The following is a 14,914-nucleotide window of genomic DNA, read 5'->3' as shown; positions in this document are numbered from 1 at the left end:
GTTTTGATGGTTTAATATCTCAAAATACCAGACAAGTCATCTGGTCTGTATACTTAATTAGCGATAGTGTCTCCGGCCAGTCCACCTCTCTGGGTTTCAAATTCATAGGCTCAATATGCAAAAAACGTTAGCCCAATATAGACATACCATATTTTGAAATCCAGCCACCATGATCATAATCTTTATTATCTAAATTTATAAAAAGAGAAAATCTAACCAGAGCAGAATTGTTCAGAATGTTGAGTTCTACCAATTGTCCGTTATACGTCAAAACTGTCAGACGGCTTCTTAAAGGAGTTATTGCCCTTAAATGACAAATTTTACCATTTTTTTTCAATTTTGCCTATTATCTTGAAAACTATCATAGAAAGAAAGAAACTTTAAAATGCAAAAATTTTCAGCAAGACAAGTTCTTCGAATAAGTTTTTCATGGTCAAAATCGTCATTTGACTCCTTATTAGAGTTATTGCCCTTTGATGACAATTTTTACCATTTTTTTGCGTTTTGCCTTATATCTTAAAAATCATAATAGATAGACAGAAACTGAAATAAGAAAAAATGATCAGCAAGATAAGACCTACAATTAAGACAAATGAAGGAAACGGTCTGACGAATCATTATAGCAGTTATTGCCTTTTAATGACGATTTTTACCAATTTTTTTTTTTTGCGTTTTGACTTATATGATAACATTTATAATAGATAAATAGACACTTTAAATCACAAAAATTATCAACAAGGCAAGATCTAATAACAAGTCAATTTTTTCCGATATAGTTAGTAGAATAGAAAAGAGGGACGAAAGATACCAGAGGGACAGTCAAACTCATAGATCGAAAACAAACTGATTTTTTTAACCCTTTTTTGTTCTTTGCGCATAAAATTAATAAGATAGAGAGAAACTGAACAGACAAAATGATCAGCACTACAAGATCAACAAAACAGAGATTTTTGTCATGAATTTTATTCTCGTCTACAATGTTGGCGAGTGTCCTTTGCTTAATATGCATATATATTCTCGAGAATATATCATGCGGGAACTTCGTCCCGTCTTATGAATCTTTGTTGTAGTTTTTTTTTTCTTTCATGTTGGTAATTAATATTTTATGGGAAACTGCTCACATTGATGTTACATTATTTGGGATCTAGCTTGGTCTCGGCATGACAACGGGACCTTAAAAGACAAGCCAGTCTGCTTACTACATTTTTATTCTAGTTCACAGTCTAATAAATATTTACAACAGTTACAATACAAATTACATTATTTTCCAATATAGTTATACACTAAATATTCCGCGATAATAATCGAGAAATAATACAAAACCCGACAATAGTATACGCGCCATAAATGAACAGTCATGTCATGTGCTATCTCCCCTTAATTCGTTTACTTTTAACATTAAATTAAGTATCAAAATATGAATTGTATTTTCAAAAGTTATCTACACGAATAAGTTAAATAGATTTTTTATAAGTTAAGATCCTTTTATTTGAATCATTGAAGTAAACTCGTTTGAAGGCACCAACCCTCCCCTAACCTGGGACAGTGGTGTAACAGTTGAACATAAGAACAAACTATAAAAATCAGTTGAAAAAGGCTTAAGGTATAATACCACCATTGATTGTCCCCTATTAGTCTTTGTTAAATTTGCACTTTTCAAAAAAATGTGCAGAATTTATCTGTGTTTCAAATAAAGAAATACTTGGCATGAGTAAAGTTTTATCCTGTCCAGTACTATAGAAAAAATTTCACATAACATGTCATTGCATATAAGAAAGTAACCATCACTAGAAGTTAACCAATCAAATTTCCCCCCTTTTTAAAACTGTGTAAAAGCTTTAGTAACCATGTAACCTCAAGTTTCCAAAATATTCTATAGAAACCCCAAATGAAATAATTATGGTGCTTTGAAATACCCAAGATATATGTTTATGACCCAGAAATGTTTTGCTGCAATGAAATGTAGGATCAATTACCTGCAACTGTCAAATTCAAGGATATATTTTTTTTCGACCTATTTTCGTATGCAACCGGATGTGACGTACTATGATTTGGTGGTATTACACCTTAACTCATCAGATGGATACAAAAAGAAATACATCTAACAAAAACACAGAGAGGACGTGGACGGGTAAGCTGTTTTGATGGTTTAATATCTCAAAATACCAGACAAGTCATCTGGTCTGTATACTTAATTAGCGATAGTGTCTCCGGCCAGTCCACCTCTCTGGGTTTCAAATTCATAGGCTCAATATGCAAAAAACGTTAGCCCAATATAGACATACCATATTTTGAAATCCAGCCACCATGATCATAATCTTTATTATCTAAATTTATAAAAAGAGAAAATCTAACCAGAGCAGAATTGTTCAGAATGTTGAGTTCTACCAATTGTCCATATACGTCAAAACTGTCAGACGGCTTCTTAAAGGAGTTATTGCCCTTAAATGACAAATTTTACCATTTTTTTTCAATTTTGCCTATTATCTTGAAAACTATCATAGAAAGAAAGAAACTTTAAAATGCAAAAATTTTCAGCAAGACAAGTTCTTCGAATAAGTTTTTCATGGTCAAAATCGTCATTTGACTCCTTATTAGAGTTATTGCCCTTTGATGACAATTTTTACCATTTTTTTGCGTTTTGCCTTATATCTTAAAAATCATAATAGATAGACAGAAACTGAAATAAGAAAAAATGATCAGCAAGATAAGACCTACAATTAAGACAAATGAAGGAAACGGTCTGACGAATCATTATAGCAGTTATTGCCTTTTAATGACGATTTTTACCAATTTTTTTTTTTTGCGTTTTGACTTATATGATAACATTTATAATAGATAAATAGACACTTTAAATCAAAAAAATTATCAACAAGGCAAGATCTAATAACAAGTCAATTTTTTCCGATATAGTTAGTAGAATAGAAAAGAGGGACGAAAGATACCAGAGGGACAGTCAAACTCATAGATCGAAAACAAACTGATTTTTTTAACCCTTTTTTGTTCTTTGCGCATAAAATTAATAAGATAGAGAGAAACTGAACAGACAAAATGATCAGCACTACAAGATCAACAAAACAGAGATTTTTGTCATGAATTTTATTCTCGTCTACAATGTTGGCGAGTGTCCTTTGCTTAATATGCATATATATTCTCGAGAATATATCATGCGGGAACTTCGTCCCGTCTTATGAATCTTTGTTGTAGTTTTTTTTTCTTTCATGTTGGTAATTAATATTTTATGGGAAACTGCTCACATTGATGTTACATTATTTGGGATCTAGCTTGGTCTCGGCATGACAACGGGACCTTAAAAGACAAGCCAGTCTGCTTACTACATTTTTATTCTAGTTCACAGTCTAATAAATATTTACAACAGTTACAATACAAATTACATTATTTTCCAATATAGTTATACACTAAATATTCCGCGATAATAATCGAGAAATAATACAAAACCCGACAATAGTATACGCGCCATAAATGAACAGTCATGTCATGTGCTATCTCCCCTTAATTCGTTTACTTTTAACATTAAATTAAGTATCAAAATATGAATTGTATTTTCAAAAGTTATCTACACGAATAAGTTAAATAGATTTTTTATAAGTTAAGATCCTTTTATTTGAATCATTGAAGTAAACTCGTTTGAAGGCACCAACCCTCCCCTAACCTGGGACAGTGGTGTAACAGTTGAACATAAGAACAAACTATAAAAATCAGTTGAAAAAGGCTTAAGGTATAATACCACCATTGATTGTCCCCTATTAGTCTTTGTTAAATTTGCACTTTTCAAAAAAATGTGCAGAATTTATCTGTGTTTCAAATAAAGAAATACTTGGCATGAGTAAAGTTTTATCCTGTCCAGTACTATAGAAAAAATTTCACATAACATGTCATTGCATATAAGAAAGTAACCATCACTAGAAGTTAACCAATCAAATTTCCCCCCTTTTTAAAACTGTGTAAAAGCTTTAGTAACCATGTAACCTCAAGTTTCCAAAATATTCTATAGAAACCCCAAATGAAATAATTATGGTGCTTTGAAATACCCAAGATATATGTTTATGACCCAGAAATGTTTTGCTGCAATGAAATGTAGGATCAATTACCTGCAACTGTCAAATTCAAGGATATATTTTTTTTCGACCTATTTTCGTATGCAACCGGATGTGACGTACTATGATTTGGTGGTATTACACCTTAACTCATCAGATGGATACAAAAAGAAATACATCTAACAAAAACACAGAGAGGACGTGGACGGGTAAGCTGTTTTGATGGTTTAATATCTCAAAATACCAGACAAGTCATCTGGTCTGTATACTTAATTAGCGATAGTGTCTCCGGCCAGTCCACCTCTCTGGGTTTCAAATTCATAGGCTCAATATGCAAAAAACGTTAGCCCAATATAGACATACCATATTTTGAAATCCAGCCACCATGATCATAATCTTTATTATCTAAATTTATAAAAAGAGAAAATCTAACCAGAGCAGAATTGTTCAGAATGTTGAGTTCTACCAATTGTCCATATACGTCAAAACTGTCAGACGGCTTCTTAAAGGAGTTATTGCCCTTAAATGACAAATTTTACCATTTTTTTTCAATTTTGCCTATTATCTTGAAAACTATCATAGAAAGAAAGAAACTTTAAAATGCAAAAATTTTCAGCAAGACAAGTTCTTCGAATAAGTTTTTCATGGTCAAAATCGTCATTTGACTCCTTATTAGAGTTATTGCCCTTTGATGACAATTTTTACCATTTTTTTGCGTTTTGCCTTATATCTTAAAAATCATAATAGATAGACAGAAACTGAAATAAGAAAAAATGATCAGCAAGATAAGACCTACAATTAAGACAAATGAAGGAAACGGTCTGACGAATCATTATAGCAGTTATTGCCTTTTAATGACGATTTTTACCAATTTTTTTTTTTTGCGTTTTGACTTATATGATAACATTTATAATAGATAAATAGACACTTTAAATCACAAAAATTATCAACAAGGCAAGATCTAATAACAAGTCAATTTTTTCCGATATAGTTAGTAGAATAGAAAAGAGGGACGAAAGATACCAGAGGGACAGTCAAACTCATAGATCGAAAACAAACTGATTTTTTTAACCCTTTTTTGTTCTTTGCGCATAAAATTAATAAGATAGAGAGAAACTGAACAGACAAAATGATCAGCACTACAAGATCAACAAAACAGAGATTTTTGTCATGAATTTTATTCTCGTCTACAATGTTGGCGAGTGTCCTTTGCTTAATATGCATATATATTCTCGAGAATATATCATGCGGGAACTTCGTCCCGTCTTATGAATCTTTGTTGTAGTTTTTTTTTTCTTTCATGTTGGTAATTAATATTTTATGGGAAACTGCTCACATTGATGTTACATTATTTGGGATCTAGCTTGGTCTCGGCATGACAACGGGACCTTAAAAGACAAGCCAGTCTGCTTACTACATTTTTATTCTAGTTCACAGTCTAATAAATATTTACAACAGTTACAATACAAATTACATTATTTTCCAATATAGTTATACACTAAATATTCCGCGATAATAATCGAGAAATAATACAAAACCCGACAATAGTATACGCGCCATAAATGAACAGTCATGTCATGTGCTATCTCCCCTTAATTCGTTTACTTTTAACATTAAATTAAGTATCAAAATATGAATTGTATTTTCAAAAGTTATCTACACGAATAAGTTAAATAGATTTTTTATAAGTTAAGATCCTTTTATTTGAATCATTGAAGTAAACTCGTTTGAAGGCACCAACCCTCCCCTAACCTGGGACAGTGGTGTAACAGTTGAACATAAGAACAAACTATAAAAATCAGTTGAAAAAGGCTTAAGGTATAATACCACCATTGATTGTCCCCTATTAGTCTTTGTTAAATTTGCACTTTTCAAAAAAATGTGCAGAATTTATCTGTGTTTCAAATAAAGAAATACTTGGCATGAGTAAAGTTTTATCCTGTCCAGTACTATAGAAAAAATTTCACATAACATGTCATTGCATATAAGAAAGTAACCATCACTAGAAGTTAACCAATCAAATTTCCCCCCTTTTTAAAACTGTGTAAAAGCTTTAGTAACCATGTAACCTCAAGTTTCCAAAATATTCTATAGAAACCCCAAATGAAATAATTATGGTGCTTTGAAATACCCAAGATATATGTTTATGACCCAGAAATGTTTTGCTGCAATGAAATGTAGGATCAATTACCTGCAACTGTCAAATTCAAGGATATATTTTTTTTCGACCTATTTTCGTATGCAACCGGATGTGACGTACTATGATTTGGTGGTATTACACCTTAACTCATCAGATGGATACAAAAAGAAATACATCTAACAAAAACACAGAGAGGACGTGGACGGGTAAGCTGTTTTGATGGTTTAATATCTCAAAATACCAGACAAGTCATCTGGTCTGTATACTTAATTAGCGATAGTGTCTCCGGCCAGTCCACCTCTCTGGGTTTCAAATTCATAGGCTCAATATGCAAAAAACGTTAGCCCAATATAGACATACCATATTTTGAAATCCAGCCACCATGATCATAATCTTTATTATCTAAATTTATAAAAAGAGAAAATCTAACCAGAGCAGAATTGTTCAGAATGTTGAGTTCTACCAATTGTCCATATACGTCAAAACTGTCAGACGGCTTCTTAAAGGAGTTATTGCCCTTAAATGACAAATTTTACCATTTTTTTTCAATTTTGCCTATTATCTTGAAAACTATCATAGAAAGAAAGAAACTTTAAAATGCAAAAATTTTCAGCAAGACAAGTTCTTCGAATAAGTTTTTCATGGTCAAAATCGTCATTTGACTCCTTATTAGAGTTATTGCCCTTTGATGACAATTTTTACCATTTTTTTGCGTTTTGCCTTATATCTTAAAAATCATAATAGATAGACAGAAACTGAAATAAGAAAAAATGATCAGCAAGATAAGACCTACAATTAAGACAAATGAAGGAAACGGTCTGACGAATCATTATAGCAGTTATTGCCTTTTAATGACGATTTTTACCAATTTTTTTTTTTTGCGTTTTGACTTATATGATAACATTTATAATAGATAAATAGACACTTTAAATCACAAAAATTATCAACAAGGCAAGATCTAATAACAAGTCAATTTTTTCCGATATAGTTAGTAGAATAGAAAAGAGGGACGAAAGATACCAGAGGGACAGTCAAACTCATAGATCGAAAACAAACTGATTTTTTTAACCCTTTTTTGTTCTTTGCGCATAAAATTAATAAGATAGAGAGAAACTGAACAGACAAAATGATCAGCACTACAAGATCAACAAAACAGAGATTTTTGTCATGAATTTTATTCTCGTCTACAATGTTGGCGAGTGTCCTTTGCTTAATATGCATATATATTCTCGAGAATATATCATGCGGGAACTTCGTCCCGTCTTATGAATCTTTGTTGTAGTTTTTTTTTCTTTCATGTTGGTAATTAATATTTTATGGGAAACTGCTCACATTGATGTTACATTATTTGGGATCTAGCTTGGTCTCGGCATGACAACGGGACCTTAAAAGACAAGCCAGTCTGCTTACTACATTTTTATTCTAGTTCACAGTCTAATAAATATTTACAACAGTTACAATACAAATTACATTATTTTCCAATATAGTTATACACTAAATATTCCGCGATAATAATCGAGAAATAATACAAAACCCGACAATAGTATACGCGCCATAAATGAACAGTCATGTCATGTGCTATCTCCCCTTAATTCGTTTACTTTTAACATTGAATTAAGTATCAAAATATGAATTGTATTTTCAAAAGTTATCTACACGAATAAGTTAAACAGATTTTTTATAAGTTAAGATCCTTTTATTTGAATCATTGAAGTAAACTCGTTTGAAGGCACCAACCCTCCCCTAACCTGGGACAGTGGTGTAAGAGTTGAACATAAGAACAAACTATAAAAATCAGTTGAAAAAGGCTTAAGGTATAATACCACCATTGATTGTCCCCTATTAGTCTTTGTTAAATTTGCACTTTTCAAAAAAATGTGCAGAATTTATCTGTGTTTCAAATAAAGAAATACTTGGCATGAGTAAAGTTTTATCCTGTCCAGTACTATAGAAAAAATTTCACATAACATGTCATTGCATATAAGAAAGTAACCATCACTAGAAGTTAACCAATCAAATTTCCCCCCTTTTTAAAACTGTGTAAAAGCTTTAGTAACCATGTAACCTCAAGTTTCCAAAATATTCTATAGAAACCCCAAATGAAATAATTATGGTGCTTTGAAATACCCAAGATATATGTTGATGACTCAGAAATGTTTTGCTGCAATGAAATGTAGGATCAATTACCTGCAACTGTCAAATTCAAGGATATATTTTTTTTCGACCTATTTTCGTATGCAACCGGATGTGACGTACTATGATTTGGTGGTATTACACCTTAACTCATCAGATGGATACAAAAAGAAATACATCTAACAAAAACACAGAGAGGACGTGGACGGGTAAGCTGTTTTGATGGTTTAATATCTCAAAATACCAGACAAGTCATCTGGTCTGTATACTTAATTAGCGATAGTGTCTCCGGCCAGTCCACCTCTCTGGGTTTCAAATTCATAGGCTCAATATGCAAAAAACGTTAGCCCAATATAGACATACCATATTTTGAAATCCAGCCACCATGATCATAATCTTTATTATCTAAATTTATAAAAAGAGAAAATCTAACCAGAGCAGAATTGTTCAGAATGTTGAGTTCTACCAATTGTCCATATACGTCAAAACTGTCAGACGGCTTCTTAAAGGAGTTATTGCCCTTAAATGACAAATTTTACCATCTTGAAAACTATCATAGAAAGAAAGAAACTTTAAAATGCAGAAATTTTCAGCAAGACAAGTTCTTCGAATAAGTTTTTCATGGTCAAATCGTCATTTGACTCCTTATTAGAGTTATTGCCCTTTGATGACAATTTTTACCATTTTTTTGCGTTTTGCCTTATATCTTAAAAATCATAATAGATAGACAGAAACTGAAATAAGAAAAAATGATCAGCAAGATAAGACCTACAATTAAGACAAATGAAGGAAACGGTCTGACGAATCATTATAGCAGTTATTGCCTTTTAATGACGATTTTTACCAATTTTTTTTTTTTGCGTTTTGACTTATATGATAACATTTATAATAGATAAATAGACACTTTAAATCACAAAAATTATCAACAAGGCAAGATCTAATAACAAGTCAATTTTTTCCGATATAGTTAGTAGAATAGAAAAGAGGGACGAAAGATACCAGAGGGACAGTCAAACTCATAGATCGAAAACAAACTGATTTTTTTAACCCTTTTTTGTTCTTTGCGCATAAAATTAATAAGATAGAGAGAAACTGAACAGACAAAATGATCAGCACTACAAGATCAACAAAACAGAGATTTTTGTCATGAATTTTATTCTCGTCTACAATGTTGGCGAGTGTCCTTTGCTTAATATGCATATATATTCTCGAGAATATATCATGCGGGAACTTCGTCCCGTCTTATGAATCTTTGTTGTAGTTTTTTTTTTCTTTCATGTTGGTAATTAATATTTTATGGGAAACTGCTCACATTGATGTTACATTATTTGGGATCTAGCTTGTTCTCGGCATGACAACGGGACCTTAAAAGACAAGCCAGTCTGCTTACTACATTTTTATTCTAGTTCACAGTCTAATAAATATTTACAACAGTTACAATACAAATTACATTATTTTCCAATATAGTTATACACTAAATATTCCGCGATAATAATCGAGAAATAATACAAAACCCGACAATAGTATACGCACCATAAATGAACAGTCATGTCATTTGCTATCTCCCCTTAATTCGTTTACTTTTAACATTAAATTAAGTATCAAAATATGAATTGTATTTTCAAAAGTTATCTACACGAATAAGTTAAATAGATTTTTTATAAGTTAAGATCCTTTTATTTGAATCATTTATCTTAATATTATTACAAACTTTGCCTATAATTTATTTAAAAGAGGGGCAAAAGATACCAGAGGGACAAACTAGTTTATGAGGCTCCCGTACAGTAAACCCGCGTCAGCGACACTCTGAAACCCATTGTGGGTGGGTGAGTGTCACATGCTGCCCAGACGTCCGAGGGCTATGTGTATCATAGTTTAAGTGCAATTTTCAGTCATCTACTACGGAGTCAATGATTCATCTACTAGCAACACATCGTCGTGGTTAGCGGGCTGCCCAGCTGATCAACCTTGCCCAGAAAGCAGCCGTTGTGGAGTCCATACTGTAAAGAAACATCAAAATAGTAAAAAACCTAAATCAAAACATGTCACGTAAACCAAGATGGCCGCCTACCAAAATGGCGCCTTCCACCTGTTCCTGGACCAACTTCAACAGAAAATATTTTGTTTGTCTTTGTATATTTTTAACATTTACTGTTTATTTCATTTTTTCAGGTAATATCCTTTTGTCGTGGCTAGGTATTTACGCATCCCGCCATTGTATTATTGTGCTATGGTCATTTTTGTTATTCTTTTCTTTCATTTCGAAATGTGTCATTTTTTACTTTGTTGACTAAGATGTTTGTTTTTATTGCAATTAAGATTATAACACAATGTTGACTGCTGTACCCCAATTTTTGACATTTTTTACCTATTATGTCTGTTTGTTTTGCTCACACATTGTTGTCAATATAATGGATTTCTATGCGACTGGCATACAAGTGAGAGGTTTAGCTAGCTATAAAACCAGGTTTAATCCACCTTTTTCTACATTCGACCGTTGTTTTCTATTCTTTTGATGTGTTTGAGCTTTTGATTTTACAATTTGATAAGGGATTTTTCGTTTTGAAATTTCCTTGGAGTTCGGTATTTTTATTATTTTCCATTTTAATGACTTGTCTCTGGGAAAATAATAACCAAAGCCAATATATATAGTATGTTCCGGGCTTGCAATCAGACAGCTGGCAAATTGGTGTTGCGCCCCGGCTTTTTTCAGTCATTTGGTTCATTACAGACAGATACATATAAATTGTATCAATGGTCTCTGATACAGATTAGCAAGGATTTATATACTATGAATCTGTCTCTGGTGAGACTAAGGCAAAATCCTGGTGCGGATTCAAGATTTTGAAAAAAGGGGCCCTCTGGCAAGCCAACGTTTGGCCAAGTGATCCATGTAAAAAGTATATGCATTTGTCATATATATATATATATGAAGCTCCATAATAAGGACCGGGCCCCCTGCCCCCTCGCGCTAAATCCGCCTCCGAAATTGTGACTTTTAGAAAAACTAATTATGTTTATTCTCAGTATTTATTATTCAAGCGGTTGCGAATAGAGATGTTCTAATTCCCGTGATCTACTTTCATATCACTGAAACATTGCATTATTTAAACGAACAGATATAGGTCAACTAGAATTAGCTTATATTTATGATATATTGTCATTGTTACGATTTTACATTCCACTTGTTTTGTCCAGCTTAGTTCTCGGCGATGACTTGACACACATTGATAAAACTGCCCCATAATGGCAATCCCCATGTGCAGTCCCCATGTGCAGATGTGCACATAGGGTTTGGAATTTTGAAGATGGCCGCCGTTACCATGAAAACGGCAAAAATATTAAAAACCGAAAAGTGGTCAAAATTTAATGAAACTTTCATGAAATATAACTTGTCATTCGAAAGTGTGCCATCCATCTTAAGAACTTTTAAACTAGCTACCGTTGCCCTGGAAACAGTCCAAGTGTGAAAAAATGAAAAAAATCCTGAATTAATTTCATAGTTAATCAACCGTTACAGATACGACCCCCAAACCTACCCGCCGTAGCCCCGAATTGATTGCCGTTGGAATTTGTAAGATTGCTGCTGTTACCATGGAGATAAGGCTAAAATTGTAATAATACCCATATGGAATAAAACTTCATATTAACATTATCTTACAAATTTCTGGCTCAATGCCGGTTAAATGGTTTTGAAATGTCATCTGTCTTTGAAATTTTCAAAATGGCTGCCGTTGCCATGGAAACAGCAAAACAAAAATGCATAAAACACCTCGTAAGTTTGAGGCAAAATTCTGTGATCAAGAGTATGTGCATATGATCAAACACAAATCTGTACTGCTAACACCTACTAGCATATGCTAGAAGAAAAAACAAATATAATTTAACATGCTTCTATTATATACAAAATCGTGCTTTGAATAGAAAATCGCCACCAATCTACTTGTAAAGTAGTTTGAAAATCTAGAAAAACCAAGTTAACCAACAAATCATGCATTTTAGAATCACTGATAAATAAAAGTGCTTAAATAAACTTATCATAGATACCAGGATTAAATTTTATATTTACGCCACACGCGCGTTTCGTCTACAAAAGACTCATCAGTGACGCTATTTCCAATAGTGGGTATATTTTATCTGTTGTCATTTGTCCAACATTAAATTTTCAACTCACCCGGCTAGAAGGGCCAGTGTGAGTTGTTGTCTGTCATAGTTTGATTAACTTTCAAAAACAGTTTCTCTGTAACTACTTAGTCAATTGAAACCAAACAAGATTACATACTTGAGTACTAGGCAGAAAATGGTTAAGAAATGAAAAACATTGCAATGCCCCATTTTTCCAAAATGGAAAAAATAACTGGAAACAAAATATTTTTTGTTAGACCAAGGTCACATGGCACAGTCAGTACAATTGCAATCCTGCAAAATAACGTCAAAAGGGAAAATATATTTTTTTTATTCAAAAGCAACAAATGTATTTTCCAGGATCACCAGTAAAGACACCAAATATTCCATCGAAAAGGAAACATTTAGATAGCATCCTGGATGATCCGCGACCAGTAAAGTTTCGAAATTTGAAGGGGTACAACGATCATGTTAGAAATTCATTGATTAGTTTTTGCTCAACAAGTTCCATTGATATATCATTATTAGAAATTACCAATAACACAACATCAAATGTTGACCTACAAATATACCTTTTACTTTACACACCCACCAGTCCCGAAACAATATGAATCGCATGATTGTAAATAGAAAACCTGAGTCATTAAAAAAACCAAAGTATATTATTAAATCTTTGCAAACTTCTACTTGTTGAGAACATTCGTTTAATTTTGAACATGTTGTAATATACAGAGCCAGAAACATGACGTAGAGAGGATTAACTTCGAGTTGGAAAGACTACCAATATATCGGGAGAAGGAAAATCATCGAGGTTTTAAGACAGAAGTTATGATTACTAGTTCAGCCAAAATTGGCATAAGACGTGTAAACATGACATAATTGTGCGTGACCTACGTCGCTGCTGCCGCTACAAAGGTATACAATACCATATTTACAACCAATGCGTCTAGGGGTTTACTGCAACCGATTGTGTTCCTAACCACTTGGACAGTATTTATAAGAAAAAACCAAGTTATTGTTCATTAAAAGTTAACTATCTTCACATAGTATTAATTTAAAAGGTATAGGTGAATTCCCTAGGAAATCTGTTATTTGAGAGAAAAAAAAACTAATTCCGGTAATATGTACTTATTGTCAATTTTACCTTTAGAAAATCTAGGTTTATGCAATTTTCAATGGTATCGTTAAAACAGCCATCAATTTCTAAACTAATAGCAACGCCGTGTTCACAACATGTTTTAATTTTATATGTTTGGGCTTATATTCTGCTAAACTGTGATTTGTTTTTGATAATATTAAACAATGTCTAATCTCCTTTTAGTGTACCAGATGAACGATTCGACAATAAATACATACCTGCACAAATATATCCCATTTTTTATTTCGTTTGATAAACAAAATCTTAAGATTTCTGTGTTTTGTGTATACGACTTTTTCTTTTAGCCAATGCTGTCTTTTTTTGATTTTGGGTTTTAATCGCCTTTTTCCATCTTCTTCCGGGGCCTCGGTGGCCGAGTGGTCTAAGTAGTTACTACTGTAATCACTAGCCAGTCAACACTGAGGTTGTGAGTTCGAACCCCGCTCGACTCCAATCTTAATTGACTAGGATTGTCAGTTTTCCTATCGAAGGTCGGTGGTTTTCTCCGGGCACTCCGGCTTCCTCCACCAATAAAAACTGGCCGCCACGAAATAGCCCAAAAGCGGTGCTTAAAAGTGGCGTTAAAACACCAAAAATAAAAAAAAATCAAAATCCATCTTCTTCCTCTTTGTAACTAGGATTGGGGTTTTAAAGACAGTTCTATTGCATGGCAAGGAACATTATTTGATCTATGATATTAAAGAGAATAGATACTTTTTTTCTATTTTAAATTTTTATTCAATTATGTAAAGTTTAACGAATAGATGCTTATTGATTACAAAAATACATGTATTAACCCTTTTCAGAATTTTGTCTGAGTCCTGACGGAAATATAAATAAACTGTACGCCAATAATTTGGCTGATGGTTGAACTGATACTTATTCATATTAACCATCATAGTTATTAAATAATTCATGTGGGCTTGAATTGATAATAATTCACCATAGGCTAGCGCTTGACAGTGTTATATGTATATTATATGGTTATATTCTAACGCTATCATTCAATGACGTCATAAACAACGATTTTGACCTCGGTCAAATAACTCACAAAAGCATACTACCTGAGAACAACGTCATTTGGAAAATATGACATCCAATTTTAGGTTAAAAAATGCAAATAACATCATAACTTACCCTGCTTTCTGCTCTTTCGACAGTCCGAGTCAGATGTTTAACATATCAACTCACCCGATAACAGGTCGCAGGAAAACATGTCGTCATTGCGTACATATATTTGAAAGTGAGCCAATCAGACGAAAAATCAGATAATTAAAAAACTGTAACTGCGAGTAGTCTCAAATATGTAATTAGTGTCCT

Source organism: Mytilus californianus, unplaced genomic scaffold (genome assembly GCF_021869535.1).
Source record: "Mytilus californianus isolate M0D057914Y unplaced genomic scaffold, xbMytCali1.0.p SCAF_36, whole genome shotgun sequence".
Taxonomy (NCBI): domain Eukaryota; kingdom Metazoa; phylum Mollusca; class Bivalvia; order Mytilida; family Mytilidae; genus Mytilus; species Mytilus californianus.
Note: the sequence above shows the minus strand (reverse complement) of the source record.